Source organism: Perca fluviatilis, chromosome 4 (assembly GCF_010015445.1).
Source record: "Perca fluviatilis chromosome 4, GENO_Pfluv_1.0, whole genome shotgun sequence".
In the NCBI taxonomy this organism is placed as follows: Eukaryota; Metazoa; Chordata; class Actinopteri; order Perciformes; family Percidae; genus Perca; species Perca fluviatilis.
In genome coordinates this window covers 41628820-41648175 of record NC_053115.1, presented here as the reverse complement: position 1 = coordinate 41648175, position 19356 = coordinate 41628820, and the positions used below count along the sequence as shown (strand labels likewise).

At 43.0% G+C, this 19356-nt stretch overlaps 1 protein-coding gene across 1 annotated transcript in view; it reads left to right on the top strand.

Moving 5' to 3' along the window:
* Window positions 1-19356, top strand: part of si:dkey-49n23.1 (semaphorin-3D) — a 126544-nt gene that overhangs the window by 54045 nt on the left and 53143 nt on the right. The gene's annotated exons all lie outside the window — the stretch shown is intronic.

Genomic DNA, 19356 nt, shown 5'->3' with positions numbered 1-19356 from the left:
TGTTTCTCGTACTACTCCGGTCCAGCAAAAACCTTTCCTTCTCTTTTTTGTAAATGTTGCGGTAACACTTTCCTTGAAGGTATCGACATAATCGTGACATGACACTGTCACGACTATGACATGATACTGTCATAAACGTGTTGTAAACATTATAAACAGGTCATAAACGTTTATGACTGTCATTAAGTGTCATTCGGTTTTTGTCATGACAAGTTGACATTGTTTGGGTTGTCTTGATTATGACAAGTTGACATTAATCAAAGTGACATTACCAGATGTTGTCTTGGTCAAGACAAGTTGACATTAAATTTGTTTGGGATGTCTTTTTAATGACAACTTGAGATAATGTCATCCTGTTTACTGTGAAGTTGTCTTAATAAGGACACTCCAAAGAAATTTAATGTCACGTTCTCATGACAACGACATCTTCTGGTAACAACATCCTGGTTAATGTCAACTTGTCATTACAAAGACATCCCAAAACAAATTTAATGTCAACTTGTCATGACCAAGACAACTTCTGGTAATGTCACTTTGATTAATGTCAAGTTGTCATAATCAAGACAACCCAAACAATGTCAACTTGTCTTGACATAAACCGAATGACACTTAATGACAGAAGTCATGAACGTTTATGACTTGTTTATAACGTTTATGACACGTTCATGACAGTGTCATGTCAAAGTTATGACAGCGTCATGTCATGATTATGTCGATACCTTCAAGTAAAGTGTTACCAATGTTGCAGCAATAACGGAAACAAATCACTGATGCACACTTTTTAATCTCTGGTGCATCGTTGCAGTACTTTGCTGATAAGGAACAAAGTTATCAGTTTTCTAAATTACTCCTTTGAGTGTCTAAAAGCATCGGACCAGCAGGTTTTTGTTCCAGCTGCAGTGCTCTAAATAAATTGTTAGTATTCCTCATTAGGGTGCTCGGATCATAACGGCTTTTGGCCCGTTTCCATCTTCTACACGGTTATGTTGGAAGTCTGAGAGTGGCAGCAGCTTCCCTGTGACAGGAAGCACTGAGTTTTACAGGAAATATGGTCTTTATTTTGGGGACCTCACATGAAACCCTCAGGATCACTTCCTCTCCTCTCCTTTGATCTGTTTTACTATAATTGCCGCGTTGACGTGCTGCTACCGTGCGCTGGTTTGTATATCGAGATGTAGTTTACTCAGCGAGATGGCAGTTTTTGTCTTCGCGGCCGCAGCAACTCTGTTGTGATAAATCAGCCTCGAAACTGGGTTCGTATTTCTTCTGGATGTCTGGACTCCCAGCTGTCAGCGGCTCTGTAATGTTTGTTATTTTCTAGCCTGGGATTTATCTTTTCTCCTGATGTGGGTCACAGCCTCACATGTTTGAGCTACGGCTGTGACATCATGATGCATTTTCATTGCAACGAGAGCAGGTCACAGCACCTCTGCTTTTTAACCCTCATATTGTCTTTGGTGCACATTTGACCCGTTTTCAGATTTTTTTATATCCGAAATAAAGGAAGTCGAAATAAGGGTCGAAGATGTTGGAAAAACCGACAAAATCGATGGAAAAAAACTTCAAAAACACCAGAACAAAGCGTCAAAAACGTTGGAAAAAGCACCAAAAACTTTGAAAAAGTGATAAAATGTAGGAAAAAAAGTTAAACGTTAAAAATAGCGCCTTAAACCTCGACAAAATGTCAAAAAATTTTACAAAGACGATGGATAAAAGTGAAAGAAATGTATTGGAAATAGTGACCAAAAACGTAAAGAAACACAAAAACATCATAAAAAAACTTTGTAAAGAGCAACAAAAACCTTGAGGTAGGGAAAAAACGTTTGTCATGGTCAAAGGGAAGACAATGCAATAGTTAAATTTGGTGAGGTGTTTGGTGGGATGCAAATCTACGTTACACAATACATAAATTTACCCCCAGTTCCGTGTCTGTTTTCGGCTGAATACCTCTTCTCGATTACAAAAATCTCAAAATGTACAGTCCCAAACACAGTCCCAATCTTTTCGTTTGTGTAATATAGTTCACACTACACGTCCGATAGTTTTTGAAACTCCTCAACAAAAGCCTCAGATCGGAGAAAAAACGACATTTACGACCTTTATTTAGGTTTCTAGTGGCGGCGCCCTCTAGTTACCGTAGTGGTTATGACGGGAACAAAGCAGGAAGTAAGGTGAGGAAGTATAAGAGCGTCAAATGCAAAGGGGTAAGCGAGCATCCGGAAAGCGTACCCCCTATGGGGAGACTCTGAGGCTAACAAGCCATCACCTTCCGCTAGCGTTCCATTGACTCCTATTCATTTTGGCGCCACTTTGACAACGAATAACTTTACATCTGAAGTGTTTAAAGACTCTATTTGTCCATTGTTTATTTCTAAAGAAACACGACAATGTATAAAATGCTGCATTACCTTTTATCTCACGTTATGGCTCCGTAGTAGACGTTTTTGTAAAAATAGGCTAACGATTGTGTCATAACCACGCGACTTTCTGTCACACAGTAGAGAAATTCAGGAGAAGCTTGCAGGCGATCAGGGGGACGTGGAGGCATCATACAGTCAAAGGAGAAGCCCAGAGAGAGTCCATGAAAGCATCGGAACAAAATATTTCAGCAAAGTTTTGCTCCTGCTCCTACGCTAATGGATAGCTCCAGAGATGGGAAGTAACGAAGTACAAATACTTCGTTACTGTACTTAAGTAGATTTTTCGGATATTTCTACTTTACTTTACTATTTATTTTTGTGGCGACTTTTTACTTTTACTCCTTACATTTTAACACGAATATCGGTACTTTCTACTCCTTACATTTTAAAAATTGGCTCGTTACTTTAGTTTTGTACAAGAGGTCGTAATGTCTCACACCGCGAGCGGAAAAAAGTGAGAAAAAAGAAAGAGAGACTGCTGTCCGGCAGATAATCAGTTGAGATGGTGTGTGTGCGTCCTTGAGAACTGTAAGTCGTATAACTTATGTTGTCAGTTCATTTAAGCCTGTTGTTGTATTGGTCTATAGTTCATGTACATTTAAAGTAGGTTAGCTAGTGATTTAGTTGTTTGTGTTCTTCACCTGTTAGCTAGGTTTCACGTTGCTTGTAAAGCATCAAAAGAAAGAAGTTGTCTCTGTCCGTGTTTTACAGACACACCGGGGGGGCGTAGTTTGAAACCAGCATCAGCTTTAAATACGGTCCTAATCTAGTCCTCACTAGCAAGTTTCAAATAATTTCACTGGAGTTACCGTTATTATTTTTCACATGATCAATACCGAATTCAATCTAATTGGATGGGAATATACTGTAGGCTACGTTGCATGTAACGCACCACTACAAGACGACTCGACAGATTCGGTTGCATTCTGCATTCATTTGCGGCAAATAATTGCAGCTTGATGGTGGTAACGTTAGCACTAGTAGTATGGACGGCGACATGATTTAAAATGAAGAAAACAGAGATCCCAGAGATTAGGCAGACAAGCAGCAAGACATTCCCAATCATCCCTGGCCTTATCTGAGAGAGATGTTTGAGATAGGATAGGAGGCATCAAGTATGACTCCTGGCCAATGTGCTGTGTAACTCTAAAAGTATGGGGAACTTCTTAATTAATCTATGTTTAGTAATTCATATTGTATCCTTTATTTTCTTTCTATATTTGAGCACACACACATACATGTAGATTCCTTTAAATGTTAAGGGGACGATTAAAAAAGAGAAACTGGATCTGTGAATTCTCACAGAATCACAATTGAATTCATATCTTGCTACTCAGTCAGAATCTTATTAAGCTGGAGTCCCAGTCTCAATAATCATATATGTGATGTTTGGCAGACATCCATTTAAAATGTAGACAATGGCATAAAAAGAGCCTGGTTTTTATGTCCACTGAAGTTTCTCATCTTGCACTCTAGTAATGTGTGTGGTCCAGGTAGCTTTGCATAAAAAGTGGTTGTCATTCGCAAGGCTACTTTTACTTTTATACTTTAAGTACATTTCAAAGCCTGTACTTTGTTACTTTTACTTAAGTAAAGAAGTTAAATCAGTACTTCTACTTTTACCAGAGTATTTTTTAACACAAGTATCTGTACTTCTACTTAAGTACGGGAAGTGAGTACTTTTGCCATCTCTGGATAGCTCTCACTCGCGCTCTCCGTCTCTGTAAGATTGGGAATGATTGAGATTTCTCTCGGCACAGCTACCAGAAGACTTCACACTTTCAGACAGGTTGCTCACGTCACATCTACATCTTCAAGCTCAGTTGGAGGCTGCGCAGCAACGCTCAGCCAGCACCGGGAAAGTGACTTCTAATTGACTTCACTGGTCTCCATCGAAGTCTATGGCGTCACTGTGTCCATTTATTTCATTGTCTATTGTCAAATGTCCTGGTAAGGAGGCAGGTTGGGGGGGTAGATTAGTCAAACAAACACAGGACTTTCACCCAGGAGACCGGGGTTCATGTCCCGTTTGAAAAGAAAAGGAAACGGTCTTTTTAATTTTACGAACGTCACGTTTAACGCCAACCTTGGAAGTGAAGTAACGTCAGATTTGAACTCAAACCACCATCTTTTTTTATCAACTTAACTAAGTCGTTTTGATGCCTAAACAGAACCAACCTGTGACCGTATCGCAACGTTATCACACGACGTGTTTAAAACTGCGTACGTAACCTAAGTTGTATTTCCTGCCACCGCTAGTGGCGCTATACTTTATGAAAACGCTCCTGTGGGTCGTATAGCAGGGTAGGAATAAATGACCCATCTTGTCGTACGGTTCAGAGGACTTGTTGCTTGAGCGCTACAGTACGTGTGAACTGTTCCGAGACCCGAGCCAAGAGGCATTACTCACATTCCAGATATCTAGCAGGCGAAATATCTGGACCTGTCGTGCAAGAGGCGCGTGATAAGTCGAGTGATAACTCTTTGTTGGCCACGTCGAGCAACTCCTTTTACATCACACATAGTAGTTGATCTATTAGTAATAGTAAACATTTGGTTTGTGCTGCTTTACGCTTTTCAGTACCTCTGTACTTGGAAAATTGTCTGTAATTCTTAACGTTTTCAGGACTGCATTTAGCTAAATAAAAATAAAAAAAAGCTGAAGATTATTGTTAAAATGACAGATTTAAAGAAATATTTAACAAGTGCATGAATTAAACAGGCCAAGACTTTGTCTTTTGTAAGGTTTAGTCAAGTTAAAGCAAATTATTTTTCATGAGTTTTGTTGAAATATGGGTTCAGGATTGGGATTAGGCAGCTAGACAATTTAGTCTATGTTTGCATAAGAAAAAGACCTTTTAGAGCTGAAAGCAAATGCATCCGCCTGTCCCATTTCTTTAACTCAAACTGCCAACAAGCCACGTAATGGCTGCTGACTTCAGTTGGCCTGGCGGGTTAAATTAAGGATGGATAAATAAATGTGACCCGACCGCTGATATAATAGCCGGTTAAGTTATTTCTCTATCTGAGGCAGTTTTGGATGTTTAAAGTCTCCTCCGAATGCTGAAACGTGATATATTAAGTGGCCGCAATTATCTGTGTCAAGGTTCAAAGGGAAGCTCTTTAACTGTGATTTACGTAGAGCTCCAAGCCGAGAGGCCCAAAAGTGAGCGGCTGAAATAAAGACGACACGCGGAGCGATCTTGATGCCTCGCTGGAGACAGATCAGAGACATTTAGAGATAAATGATCCCAATAAAAAAGGGAATTACCACCGAAATCGCCTTTTTGTTTTTAGAGAGGTTCAGATGCACACACACACACACACACACACACACACACACACACACACACACAGTCTTGGACACAATGCGGAGGACTGAACCAAGGCCAACATTCAACATAAACAATAAAATGATAAGGATGAGCGTGTGTGTGTGTGTGGAAATGATTCAACCGCTGACGTTTTATGAGATGTCATCATTCTCTGTCCTTCAGATAATCTTTCTCCTTATCCGTCTTCTCTCTCTTTTGGAAAAAATCATCTGCTACATAATGCATCAGTTTCATACATAAACCAGCTGCTCCGTCTGCTCTGCCTGGTGCGGATGCTGTAGACCGATATTTTACAATCTCTTTTATAAGAAGTCTCGCATTAGCCAGACCAATCTCCACAGCGCTGTGGAGTAAAGTCTGACTACACCACATATGCATTCCGGGATAGGAGAAAAAAAAAACGCTCTGGGTTGTTTGCTGTTCTCTAAACCAATCACGATCGTCTTCGGGCGGTGCTAAGCTCCGGACGCAGCGATGGTGGCTCTGCAAAATAGTCTCTGAAAGGAACTTGTTTTGGTGGAACATTTGCACCCCGCAAAAGAAAACGCCACATACAATATTAAATGAAGGTAACTGTTGACACAATACAGTAACCTGAGCTATTTAAATTAGCTGATACATGGTTAAACCTCATTGGCTCTTACCAGTGTGTCCCTGTGTGTACTTTGTCCACAGCAATCCCACCAATCGCTCCCAAAACGTCCCAGTTAGAGAGGAAATGACCTAAACATATTCTTTGTAAATCTTTACAATCATTCCCAGAAAGAACCAAGCAGGCCTGCCTTGTTGCACCATCCAAATTTTCGTCAAAACTTTATATTTTTAGCGTGTAGCTTGCTAGCTTGAAGGTTGTTGTTGTTTCCCGAAGAGAACGGAGTTTAAAGGTGCTCTAAGCAATGTTGGGTGACGTCACTTCTTGTTGACGTTCGAAGTATTGTCAGACAAAACGGAGGCTAGCTTGCCCCTCCCTCCTCCTCATCCCGTCCCCTCCCCACCCCCAAATCCTTCTTGTCGGTTATTGGCTGGCTTCTTATGTTTGGTGGTGCAGGTTGGCGCAGTTTGTTGTTGTTGGCGTTTGTGGATCCTGGGCTGTCTACAGAGACCGCGTTTTTTTACAGTGTGTTCAGGGGACAGGCAGCTAACGGATAGTGAGGAGATGTTTGCTGTATGTGACAAAAAAATGTTGTAGCCTAAAAAACGCGCAGGATCTCAGGCCATTATCCTGAAATTATTATTATTATGGCCATTATTTATCTTGATATATCAAGATTATATCTTCTTTATAAGTGGTACAATCTTGTTGGAGTTTGGTGCAATTGGGGGCTGTGTGTTAGTAATGCAGCAACTTTGGACTGATAGACAAACAGCCGTCTGTTGCTAATTACAGTCAGGGCTGCGATACTTAGCATAACCACAATTTATCAATAAAAGAGGGAGATTACAAAGACTAGAGATGTAAATGATTAGCCTGATGTCGTCCTACTCAGATTCTAGTCAGAATCTAGTCAGAATCTCAGTCTGATACCGCTCCATTGGGCTGTGATTATGGGGCATGTTTCAACCCAACCAGGAAAGAAAATGCCTCTGCACTTAATTGGATAGACCTACAACCAATCAGAGCAACGGAGTATGTGACTTATGTTGTAGGAAGGACAGCAAAAACACCTTTAAGATCGACAAATGCCTTGATCGCGGTTCTCGGTTCCTATTTTAAAACTAATGCGCTGCCGATATCTTCTGTAACAGACACGATGGCGGAATCTACACATCTCAATTCGCCAGCGGCAGCCATCTTTGTTGTAAACCAATTCAACCCAAGCGCTCTTTGGATGACGTTGGTTGATTACGTTACTGTTGATCATCTGTCCATCATCGTATAAAGCCCGCCCTGGCAATTTGATTTGTCCCAAACAGCTCTGGTTCGAGCATTGTTGCTCCACAACGGATCAAGTCCAGACCGAACTTCCCGACCTCAAATGTTGTGGGCGGGACTAAGTTCTGCTGGCATCCAAGCTAGAGGAAAGTAAACCCACCAACGTTTTCCAGTTTTATCTAAATCTTTATCACACACTCCCTTCAGGGAGAATAAATTACAAAGACTAGAGATGTAAATGAGCCGAGCAGCAGTTTTGTGCAGCTGAATATGATCTGATGTTGGACTGTTCTGGCGTGTTGTCTGGAAAGTAATGGAGCAGAAATCAAAGTTTTTTATTGCTGCTGAACTTGGAACAAGATTGTATTCTTCCATTCCTGCAAGAGGATGGCTGGATGTGTGGAAATATTATAGTTTAATAGCCAGATTAACAAAATAGATCAAAGACTGAATGAGTGAGAGATCTTTGTTAAAACTTCTAAACACCGCACATGGTTCATTAATGTATCATTCATAATAGTTGAATCCTGGCAGGTTGAAGGGGCCACTCTCTCTCTCTCTCTCTCTCTCTCTCTCTCTCTCTCTCTCTCTCTCTCTCTCTCTCTCTCTCTCCTCTGCCTGTATGTGTGGTCCTTAACTTCAGTTTTTGGTTGCCTGGAAACCCCTGTTAATAATGATCGTCACTGTAGTGAGCTCTTTGGATTTGAGACTCTTCAGAGAAGATGACTGAGAGGTAAAGTGGAAGTAAAGAAGAAAAAGCAGAATAGGAGCGGTTGTGGTCTTTCTGTCTGATGCCACATCTGCAGGTTTATTAAGGGAAGAAAAGAGAGAAATAAAGGACAGGGTGGCTCAAGGAGGAATTCAGAGTTTGGGTTTTTGTCGGTGAACCTGAAAGAGGTGTGTGTGGGCCTGCAGAATAAAAGCAGGAGAGGGTTGAAGGAGTCAGTGAAGAGGTAAGATGAGTGTTTGAGTAGGATCATTTTCGACGTAAAGTCCCGGAGACACCAACAAAAACGATGCAAAGAGCTCTGGAAAAGAAAATTGCAGGGTTGTCGGGCAAAAAATTGGAACATGGTTCAACTTTCAATTTCATTTTATAGTGTCAAATCATCACAGACATTGTCTCAGGACACTTTACAGATAGAGTAGGTCTGGACCACACCATAACTTACAAAGACCCGACAAATCCGATGTACCAAATACGCCGATGTGCTTTTATGCACACAGCATCAACACGAGGCTCAAAGTACAGTCCGTTATCGAGGACAGAAAGCAGCTGAAAGAAGTGAAGAAGGGAAGTGTTGAAGGGAGGAGACGGTAATCGTTTAACTGGCAAAACACACGGCCCTTGTAAGTTATTGATACTCTGACGTTTAGGCTCACTGACACAAAATGGCTCGACGTCCTTGACTTCATCTCCACGTCAGCTGGCCGCCTGCTACTGGATCCGCTATGAAAAACAAACACCAGGCCAGGAAGTGTTTAGACTGGGGTTGAAACACGAGCAGTCCTGGAATGGGGGGGGGGGGGGGGGGGATTCAACATTCAGTCAGTCAAATTTACATAGCTCATTTCCACAGAGCGACCGCAACGGAAACATGCGAACATCTGGCTTGCAGCTAGCAGCTAGAAGGCTAGCAGGCTAGCAGCTGGAGTTTTTGGCCCAATTAAACAAGGTTACAAAAGTGCTTAACATGATTCAAATTAAAGAGAACATCTTGATACTAAAATGTACAAGTTAAAGTCGGAAAAAAAGGCACACATTAAATTGTGATTAAACTGCAAAAGGGAAGAGAATAAAAATGATTTGGACTCAAAGTAAATACCCAAACCTAAAAATGAAAGCTTAAAAGCTAGCAGCTAGAGTTGGCGTTGGATTTTGGCCCCATTGACTCATCAAACAAACGGCTTCATGTATATTAAAAAAGTTACAAAAAAGGTCTTAACGTGATTTAAAAAAAAGAGAACATCTTGAACCTAAAAGGCAGAAATTAAAAATGCAAAAGGGAAGAGAATGAATTTAATAAAAACACATCCAGAAAAAGAAGAAAATGTTTCAAAGTCAATAGTTAAAGTTGAGCTCTTTGATCACAGGCAGGTACATGAAGCAGTTTTTGTCCCGGATGTGTCCTGACAGTGCTTTCAATTAAACAGAAAGGAGGAGAAGGGAGACATCGCTACCTGAATTCCCTCCAACAACAAACAGACGAGTTGAGTTTCAGACCTCGGCAGGAATTATGTGTAACTGGATACCTCGCTGGTGTTTCCAGGAAAACAACACGGAGCAGGACGCATTGAGGAAGCGCAGCTAAACGCTCCAGTTCAGTTTCTTTGCTGGGGGGAAAAAAAACGACATACTTTATTTACTCATGATGATACAAGTTAGTTTGCTCAGCAGCCAGTCTAAGGGGGCTTTCGCACCTACAGTCCCAACCAAAGTCCGGACCGAGGTTCATGTTTTTGCATTTGATCCAGTAAGTTTTGGTTTCGGTCTTACAGGGCGGTGTGTTCAGGTGCATTCTGGGCGTATTGCTATCTTGAGGCAGTGGGAAGTGATCACGCCATTGACCAACAAAAACCTGGTCAATAACGCAGCATTTCATTGTTATTTTAACAGCAAATTAGTAAAATGCTCCTAGGCCTATGCACAGCGTGCACACACTAATACTTGATACACACACACAGGCAGCAGCACACACACATGCAAAAGATTACAAATAAAAATATTACGGTGCAAATCCTCCATCATAACAGCAATGCGCCAAGGTACGAACACGCCTGGCTTTTAAAGGGAATGGGAGATGATCTCTGATTGGTTGATTGCATGTTACGCCCAAAACACACCTATGAATTAATGAAGACACTAAGTACAACCCTTTTGAACCATGCGCCCGGCGCCCGGCACCCGGACCCATTTTTCCGCCGTCAAACTAGCAAAAGTGGATTCGGACATGCCCTAAACGCACCTGCGCTATCTCCCGATAGTTGTAACTGATTGGTTTGTAAACCAGCTTCCTCATCCTCTCGTATCCTCTCTCTGCGTCAGAGTTTTAATAACTGACTGCTGCTCTCTCCCCGTGCTGCCGCCGCTCTTTCTGATTTCTTGCGTTGTTCAGAAGCGAGACACGGGAACTTTACTTGGGAGTTTGAGGAGCTGCAAACTGAAACCAGCTATGAGAGCTGATGTATTCTCAGCTCTCATAACTGACATCTGTCTGCTCTGAGCGCTGACACCGTCTCTCTCTCTCTCTCTATCTCTATCTCTCTCTCTCTCTCTCAGTCGTTCACACTAAGCTCTTAACTGTTCCTTAAAGGAGCTTCCCCGCGCTTATAATAATAAATAATAAATTGAATTTATATAGCGCTTTTCATGGACTCAAAGTCGCTTTACAGGGCAGGGTAGATTATAAAAACATAACAAAACAAAACGAGCAAACAAAACAAGTAGAACAAAACAAGATACAGATGAAAAAGGGAGGGGGCAGGTGGACTATGGGTAGGCTGAGGTGAAGAGATGGGTCTTGAGGCGGGACTGGAAGATGGTGAGGGACTCAGAGGTGCGGATCTCTTGGGGAGGGAGTTCCAGAGCCTGGGAGCTGCTCTGGAGAGAGGCCTCTGTCAAAAAACCCCAAAACACCGCAGAGGTTGGACTTTTGGATGGAGAGGAGACCGGCTGAGGTGGATCTGAGGGACCGTGAGGGTTGGTAAGGGGAGAGGAGGTCAGTGAGGGTATGAGGGGCCAGGATGGTGGAGGGCTTTATAGGTGAGGACCAGGATTTTTGTAGGTGATCCGGTGGGAAATGGGAAGCCAGTGGAGTTGTTTTAGGACTGGAGTGATGTGGTGCCAGGATTTGGAGCAGGTAATGAGGCGGGCTGGCTGAGTTCTGGACCAGTTGGAGTCGGTTGATGTTGGTAGGAGCTGATTCCGAGGAGAACGTGGAGTTGCGTAGTCCCGGGAGGAGAGGAAGGCGTGAATGGGTCTTTCAGCAGCGGGGGTGTGGAGAGAGGTCTGATTTGTGGCGATGTTGCGGAGAGTGAAAAGAGGTTTTAAGCTACGCGGATGTGAGGCTCAAGGGAGAGGGTGGAATCAAAGATACGCGCCAAGGTTGCGGGCCTGGGGGAGATGGGGAGACAATGGTGCCGTCGATGGTGAGAAAGTGGGGTTATTGGTTTTGCTGAGTGTGGATTTGGGCCGATCAGAAGGAATTCTGTTTTGTTGGCGCTGTTGAGTTTGAGGAAGTTGTGTTGCATCCAGGTTTTTAATAGCTGACAGACAGGAGTTGATGTGGGGAGAGGGGAGGATTGTGGGGGGGTTTGGTGCTGAGAGTAGATCTGGGTGTCGCTCAGCATAGCAGTGGAAGTCCAGGTTGAAGTGGCGGAGTATCTGACCAAGAGGGAGGATGTAGTATGATGAAGAGGAGGGGCCAAGTACGGAGCCTTGGGGAACACCTTGAGTGACTGTGGCTGTGGCAGAGGTGTGGTTGTGGAGAGAGATGAAATGGGATCTGTTGGAAAGGTAGGAGTGGAGCCAGCTGAGTGCAGTACCGTCGATACCGAGGTCTTTGAGTCTGGTGAGCAGGATGTTATGGCTCACAGTATCGAAAGGCTGCACTCAGGTCGAGGGAGGATGAGGATGTTGAGGGAACCGGTGTCAGCAAAAGGTGAGGAGGTCGTTGAGGACTTTGAGGAGCGGTTTCTGTGTGTGCTGTGCAGATTGGAGAGGTTCCGAATAGGTTGTTGGCAAGAAGATGGGTTTTGTAGTTGGTGAGGCGACTATACGTTCCAGGGTTTTAGACAGAAAAGGGGAGGTTGGATATTGGCGGTAGTTGTTGAGAGAGGAGGGATCCAGACCAGGTTTTTAAGGATTGGGGTGACAGCGGCAGTTTTGAAAGCAGAGGGGACAGTTCCAAGGGACAGTGAGGAGTTAGAAGAGGTTAGTGATGTAGGGGCATAGGACCCGGGGAGGCAGGACTTCAGAAGTGGAGTAGGGAGGGGGTCAAGGGAGCAGGTAGTGGGTTTGGAAGAGCTGATGAGTTTGGAGATTTCAGGAGGAGTAACTGGGTTAAACTGGGAAAGGAGGAAGTGTGGAGGAGGGGTCGGGAGGTCTGGAGGAAAGGAGGGTAGAGGGGCAAGGTAGGTGCTGGAGTAGATCCTGGAAGGTCAGATACAGGGGATAGGGATTTGTAAATAGAGATTGATTTTGTCAGTGAAAAAGTGGAGGAATGAGTTGCAGAGATCCGGGTAGAGGTAAAGGAGAGGCTGTTGGTCCGAAGAGGGGTTTTTTGATGAGGATGGGATGGGTTATAGGCTTCACGATGGACTGTGAGGGATGATTTCTTTGTCAGACGTTCAAGTTGGCGGCCAGTTTGTTTTCATTTCCGAGTGCAGGTGTGTACCAGGGTGAAGAGGTGTTAAAAAGTGACGTTTTTTTTTTTAGGGGGCCAAGGTGTTGAGGGAGTGTAGACAAGGGGAGGTTGAGGTGGTCTGTGAGGTCTTCCGGGTGAGGTGAGGGTTGAGTCAGGTGGAGAGAGTGGTGGAGAGCAGGTCAGAGAGATGGGTGGGGATTGATAGATTTGAGGTTGGCGGAAGGTGATTTCTCTGAGGGAAGCGGGGGCGTGGGGTTGGAGAAGGGATGGTGAACCGTTTCAGTTTGTGATCAGAGAGGGGAAAGAGGCATGGATGGAGGTCGAGCACTGGTTGGTTGGTGGAGCAGACCAGGCCGAGGATGTGACCTTTTCATGGGTGGGGGAATGTGACATGTTGGGTGAGAGAGAAGTTATCCAGTAAAATTTTGAATTCTGATGAGAGCTTGCATGTGGGGAGTCCATGTGGATGTTTAAGTCACAGTAGCAGCAGACGTGGAGAGAGAGATGAGGCTAGTGTGAGGAGTTCAGTAAAATCAGAGAGGAAGGAGAGGATTTGGTTTAGGTGGCGGTAAATAGGGATGACTGTCATGGAGAGAAAAGAGTTTTGAAGGGCGAGATATTCAACCGATGATACTGAGGGGAGGGGTGGAGTTCTGTGATCCGGAAGTTCTGATTGAAAATGTATGGCGAGGCCACCTACAGTGGGAGGCGGGGGTTGCAGATGTAGTTGTAGCCAGGGGGATGCTTTGGTTGAGGGAGAAGAAGTCGTTGGGTTGTTGCCAGGTTTCGGTGAGCAGAAGGAAGTCAAGAGTGTTGTCGAGGATTAGTTCATGGAGGGCAGGGGCTTTATTGTTGAGCGATCGGGTGTTGAGGAGGGCAAAGTTGGCATGGTGAGAGGGTGGGGATGGGGGCAGGCTGGAGAGATCTGAGGTTGTCCAGCGGTTGCCCGTCGCGTGTTGTGCTGGGGTGTGGGGGTATTGCAGTTGAGGGGGACAGTGAGCGGATTAGCAAATGATTGGAGAGTATGATTGAGTGTATGTGAAGTGGGGAAAGCACTGTAGTCCGGTCCGGGTTTTCTGTGTAGCCTGATGATGCGTTCAGCCCATATGTGAACCAAGTGGGTGAAGCATTCAGATGGCGTGGGACAGGTGCAACAGAGCGTGCAGGTGACCAGATGGATGGAATGGATTGTCCGTGGTGGAAGAAAACAAAACTTGCGGCGAGAGCTTCTGTGGATGTAGCACGGGCGTGAAAGTCCGAGCTGTTTGATGACTGGGATGCAGGATGGAATGGAGTAGTTGAGCGAGTGGACCAGTTGCAGAGTTGAATATTTGATCATGATGCCGAGCGGAGGGACGGAGAGGCTCGCGTAATAGTGGTTAGCTGCCGTGGGCTAGGAGCACAGAGGTGGAGGTGGAGATGAATGAATGAGGTGTATTGCCAAAATGATCCACAGCAACGCCGAGAGAGGAATGTCTAGTCTTAGTCGCGGCTCGTATCTGGTGGAAGTTTGCCTATGAGGAGGAGGTCAGCAATCGGGTTAGCCGCCCGAAGCAGCTAGGATTTGCCGCCAGCCGTTTGGTGAACGGGGCGCAGCTAGCTGGCTAACGCGAGGCAAGAGGTCCGGTCAAGGAGCCCCAGAAGCCGGGAACCCGCAACCAGCAGAGAGACTGTCCAGAGGTACAGAGGCTGTCCAGAGGTAGGGGATACAGCGAACACAAACACAAGAGAATAGCAGACGAATAGCAGATGAATAGCAGACGGAGAAGCGGCGAATAACCAGCCAGCGTCCTCTCACGTCGGTGTCAAGAGGATAACACCAAGATATCCTGCCAGAGCTTCCTGCACTCTCAGAAAAAAAAGTACAAAACAGTACCTTTAAGGTACAAAAGCTTGTCACTGGGGTGGTACCCTCAAAGGTACATTATTGTACCTTGAGGATGAGGAGCAAATTTGTACCTTACCTGTTTGTACCTTCTAAGGGACAATACTGTACCTTTGAGGATCAATAATGTACCTTAAACAAAGGTCACAATATAAAGTACCTCTGGAAAAGGTACAATTTTGTCCCATTAAGAATTACCCCCTAGTGACAAAGCCATTTTGTACCTTTAGGTGGCAAAAAAGTTCCTTTTTATTCCTTAAGAAGTGAAATAAATAAAAGGCAAACAACTAACTGAATTTTAGACATTTATTATAGTCCTTAAAATGGAAAAGTTTAAATCACAGATTCAATAATAATTCATCTCACAACCAGACAATGTAACATCACAAAACAAAATGCCAAAATGTTTTAGGATGTCATGTCCAATATAAAAAACATTTTAAAAAATGGAATACATTTTTTTAAGAACCAACTGACAACTTCATACTGCCACTCCAAAAGCAAAGGAACAGTCGGCGATATTAGAGAACAGCTGCATGGCAGGGAATAAATACAATGGCACCATTTATCTTTTCCTTCTTTCAATTTCATGAACATCACTAATAACAGTCCTTCCAGAGTTTTTTGTGATTGTTGCGGGGCAAAAATCCTTGATTGTGGCGGCGTACGTTTTCTTAAAAAATGACGATGGAATATGCGGGATATTTATGCAATTTTATGCGATGAAATTGCGGGAACTTGCAAAAACTGCAGTTTGATGAAAAAGAAGAAAAAGTGATTCCCCCAACACCCAGCTTTTTTAAAACTTAATTTCCACAAATAGTTTACAGATATTCAGTCAATGCAATAAGTAAACAAATAAGATACAAAAATATATACAAATAATATAATATGAAAGTAAAAATAAAAGTAATAGTCTAAACAGAGGGAAATAAAAGACACAAAAGAGACACTTTCAAAAATTGTTAATAATATAGACAGCAGGAGCACTTAGACTTTTTGCAACGAAAATGCGGGGATTATGAAATCATGCAAGCACCGCATATTTTGCGCGGAAGTCGGCAATTTATGCGGCGAAAGTGCAGCATATTTGAAAAAATGCCCCCCCCGCATAAATATGCGGACTTTGGCTGATTATGCGATCGCATAATCGCGTTTTTCTGGGGGGACTGTAATAAGAACAACACTATAGTGCAGAAAAACATAATAGTATTTTATCAAAGACCAAGCAAAACACTTTAGCACACCACACCAAAGTAAAATACATTATAAAAACAATAAATCATGAGTAACTTAAAGGATAAACTACATGACGCTTGAGGTGTTCTGGATTAAAAAACAAGCTTTGAGCTCATCCACAACGCTCTACAACCCTTCCAACACAGCTTAACATAAATGCCGCATACTAACAAACAGTTTATCATCGACACAATATGTATCCAAAGCATGAAAATCCATCACCTCGAAAGGGTCAAGTACAGTCCAGTCCTGTTCATATTTCACCAAGTAGGCGTAATAGTGATGACAGAAAGAAAGAGGAATTAATAGTTTTCCACATAACGCCCAATCTGTGTGTATGTTTAGAATATATTTGACCTGAAAAAACAAAGGTATTTTTTCACAGTGCAAATGACCCACAACAAAGACATCTCCCACACAGTATTTAACACTGTTAATCACAACCTCTGTTACTCGGTTGAGTGTAATGTCCTGAAAATTGACATGTTTGTACCGCTCACTAACAGTTATGGAATGCCTAAGAGCTGAAGGAAGAGACTGTAACAGTGTGTTACACTCCGTCCAATGCGCAACCCTCTACTCTCAACCTAACATATCAAACATATAACGTTGAGGAAAATTCCCAACACTGTCTAAACTAAATGGCGGCTGCTTAAAGTTGATGTAACATTGACAAAGTTCCTTGAGGAACTAGCTACCTGTTTGAAATACTGATGTTTCCCTTCAAATCTCATGCACCACAAAGACCGTAGACCGTAGGACCGTGTGGGACGAGAATAATGGATCAAGTAATAGACACATTTCGAGTTATCACATTTCCAAACTCTTTTTCCATACCACACAAAAACTCAGAAATTAATTGGTCAAGAAGAGGAAGAGACTCTTTTTAACAACCGGTGCCATTACAATGTCGGCAATTTCACGACACAATAATTGGGTCGCCAGTAACTGCAGCCTTCAGGTACCCTGTGTGCCATCAAGAAGGAAAGTAAGCGGAATAAACACCACTTCTGTGAAGCAGATCCAACAACACTGGATCCATGTAAAATAATTTTCTGAGAAAGGTACAGGCTTATTTGTCCTATCATTTTGTCCAATAGACATCTTTCTTAGTTCCTCATTTAGTTCTTGTATGGTTATATGTTTTTCTTGATGAGCTTTACATACAACAAGCCTCAATACCAACGGTGCTACACCCTCCAAGAAATCATGCATGACATCTAGGAGGAGCGATGTTGTGACGTCAAAGTAATCTAACTGGTCAAATACACATCCACCACGAACTCCATACATTCCTTTGTTTTGTGTTTTTGGTTTTACACATTCTAAATGGTATCTGTGTACATCAACATTTCTTAAAACAAAATCTGATTCACTGAAGTTCTTTCTCATCTCAGAGTGAGTAGCCATGCAGTATCTACAGATTCGACCAGCGCACCAAAGACATTGTAAATCCACCTATCATGTGAGATGACAGATTGTCTCCCAATATTGCAGCTACAGCTCAAAAACATGCTTCTCCATGCCATTAACAATGATAGTTAGTCCCTCTGATGACAGTTTCTTAAGGTCATCCAGTAATGGTTTCAAAATTACATCTAGACCAAACTTTTTGACATGAACGCGTAGCGGAACAAGCTAGATGGGATATGTTTTAGCTGTGAGCAGTACTTTGAACCTACGTTTCCAACAAGTGTAGTAAAATGCACAAAGTTTGTGCTTGTTACGCAGAACCCAGCGGATTACACACCTCAAATTCATCCTCATATAGGTGTAACCTTAGAGCATCTGGATTATCTGCAAATACCTTGTGGTCCCTGAAATAAAATCCATCTCTATAATCAGTTAGAACATGTACATCTCTTTCACATTTACGCTTCTCTGCACAGAATCCCAAACATCTTCACGAGCCGCAGTGTTTTAAGTACATCGCAAATACGGTTAATACAAGAGAGCCACTTTACCGCCACCACTTGGGTCTCTCAGTCCGTTAGTTCGACAGGTTCAGTCATTTCAAGGTTGGATTTGCAGTAGTTTTTTCAACATATGCGGAGACCTAACAAGTTTTGATGCCTCTGAAAAAATCACAGAGCACTGCAGAACTTCATAAAGTTCAGGACAAGATTCCACATTGAAGCCATTTTTTCAAGATGATATTTTAGAAATGCATCATAGTTTGCTTTAAAGAAGTCAAACAAAAATGTCGTACGCATCCAGTATTTCTTGTTGAACAGTCTGAGGAAGGTGGTTTTTTCCCTCGATTTCAGAATAAACCCAAAAGATTCTCTATAACTACACTAACAGTTCATTCATCTCTCGGTCGAGGCGGAGGATTGACAGCATCACTGGGCCACCTGATTCCTCCTCCCACTACTGTTTCCTGTATATCATGAGCAGTGGCTCGTCTGGCTATAATGTCTTCTGTAACTTCCTGTAATATATGTCGTCGGAAGGACTCATATTTAGAAAATGTTGATTGACAGTTGTTAAGGCCACACGTTATGGTAAAATGTGGTTCATGTGCATGAACAAGTCCGATGTGCTGGATTAACTTCACCAATGTGAAGGCTCTTCGAGAGCATTTAGGACAGCTGAATGGTGTACGACATTGCTGTTGTTGATCAAGCTAAAATGTTGATTACCCTGGTCACACTAACAGGTAGAGGCTTGTCACCAACCTCAGACATTTTTAGAACATATTGCGGAATGAAAATCAAGGGGTGTTCTTTCGGGCGGGAGGATACCACGTTGTAGATGAAGTAAGCACAAAAAGCAGCAATAACACCTTCCTCCAAACCAAGCGGCCATACAGACTGACTGTCCATCCAGTTTGACCACTGCAGGGACCTTTCGAGTGAGCACAGTCCTCCAGTCAGCGACAGCGTCGAAGTTGTACAGTAGGATATGGCGATGGTGGCTGATCCTGCAAGAGATCATAAAGTAGTTAAATTACAGAAATCTACCACAAAAAAAAAAAAAACACTGTTCCATATATATACACACCTCCCAAGTATGACGAGAACGTCATTTTTCTCCCTGAACAGGATCGGAACCAGCAGGATTGCAGCTCTGAAATCAATCCCTGAAAATTTAAAAGTAAAAAAAAAAGGAACTGTATTACGTGAATGTACAGTGTATTTTGCTTAGTTAGACCTTATCTTGTCTGAAGACAAATATAAAAGAAATTAAGCTTAAATGGCTCCACAACACTAGGGATGACCATGGCTGATCAGTGAGT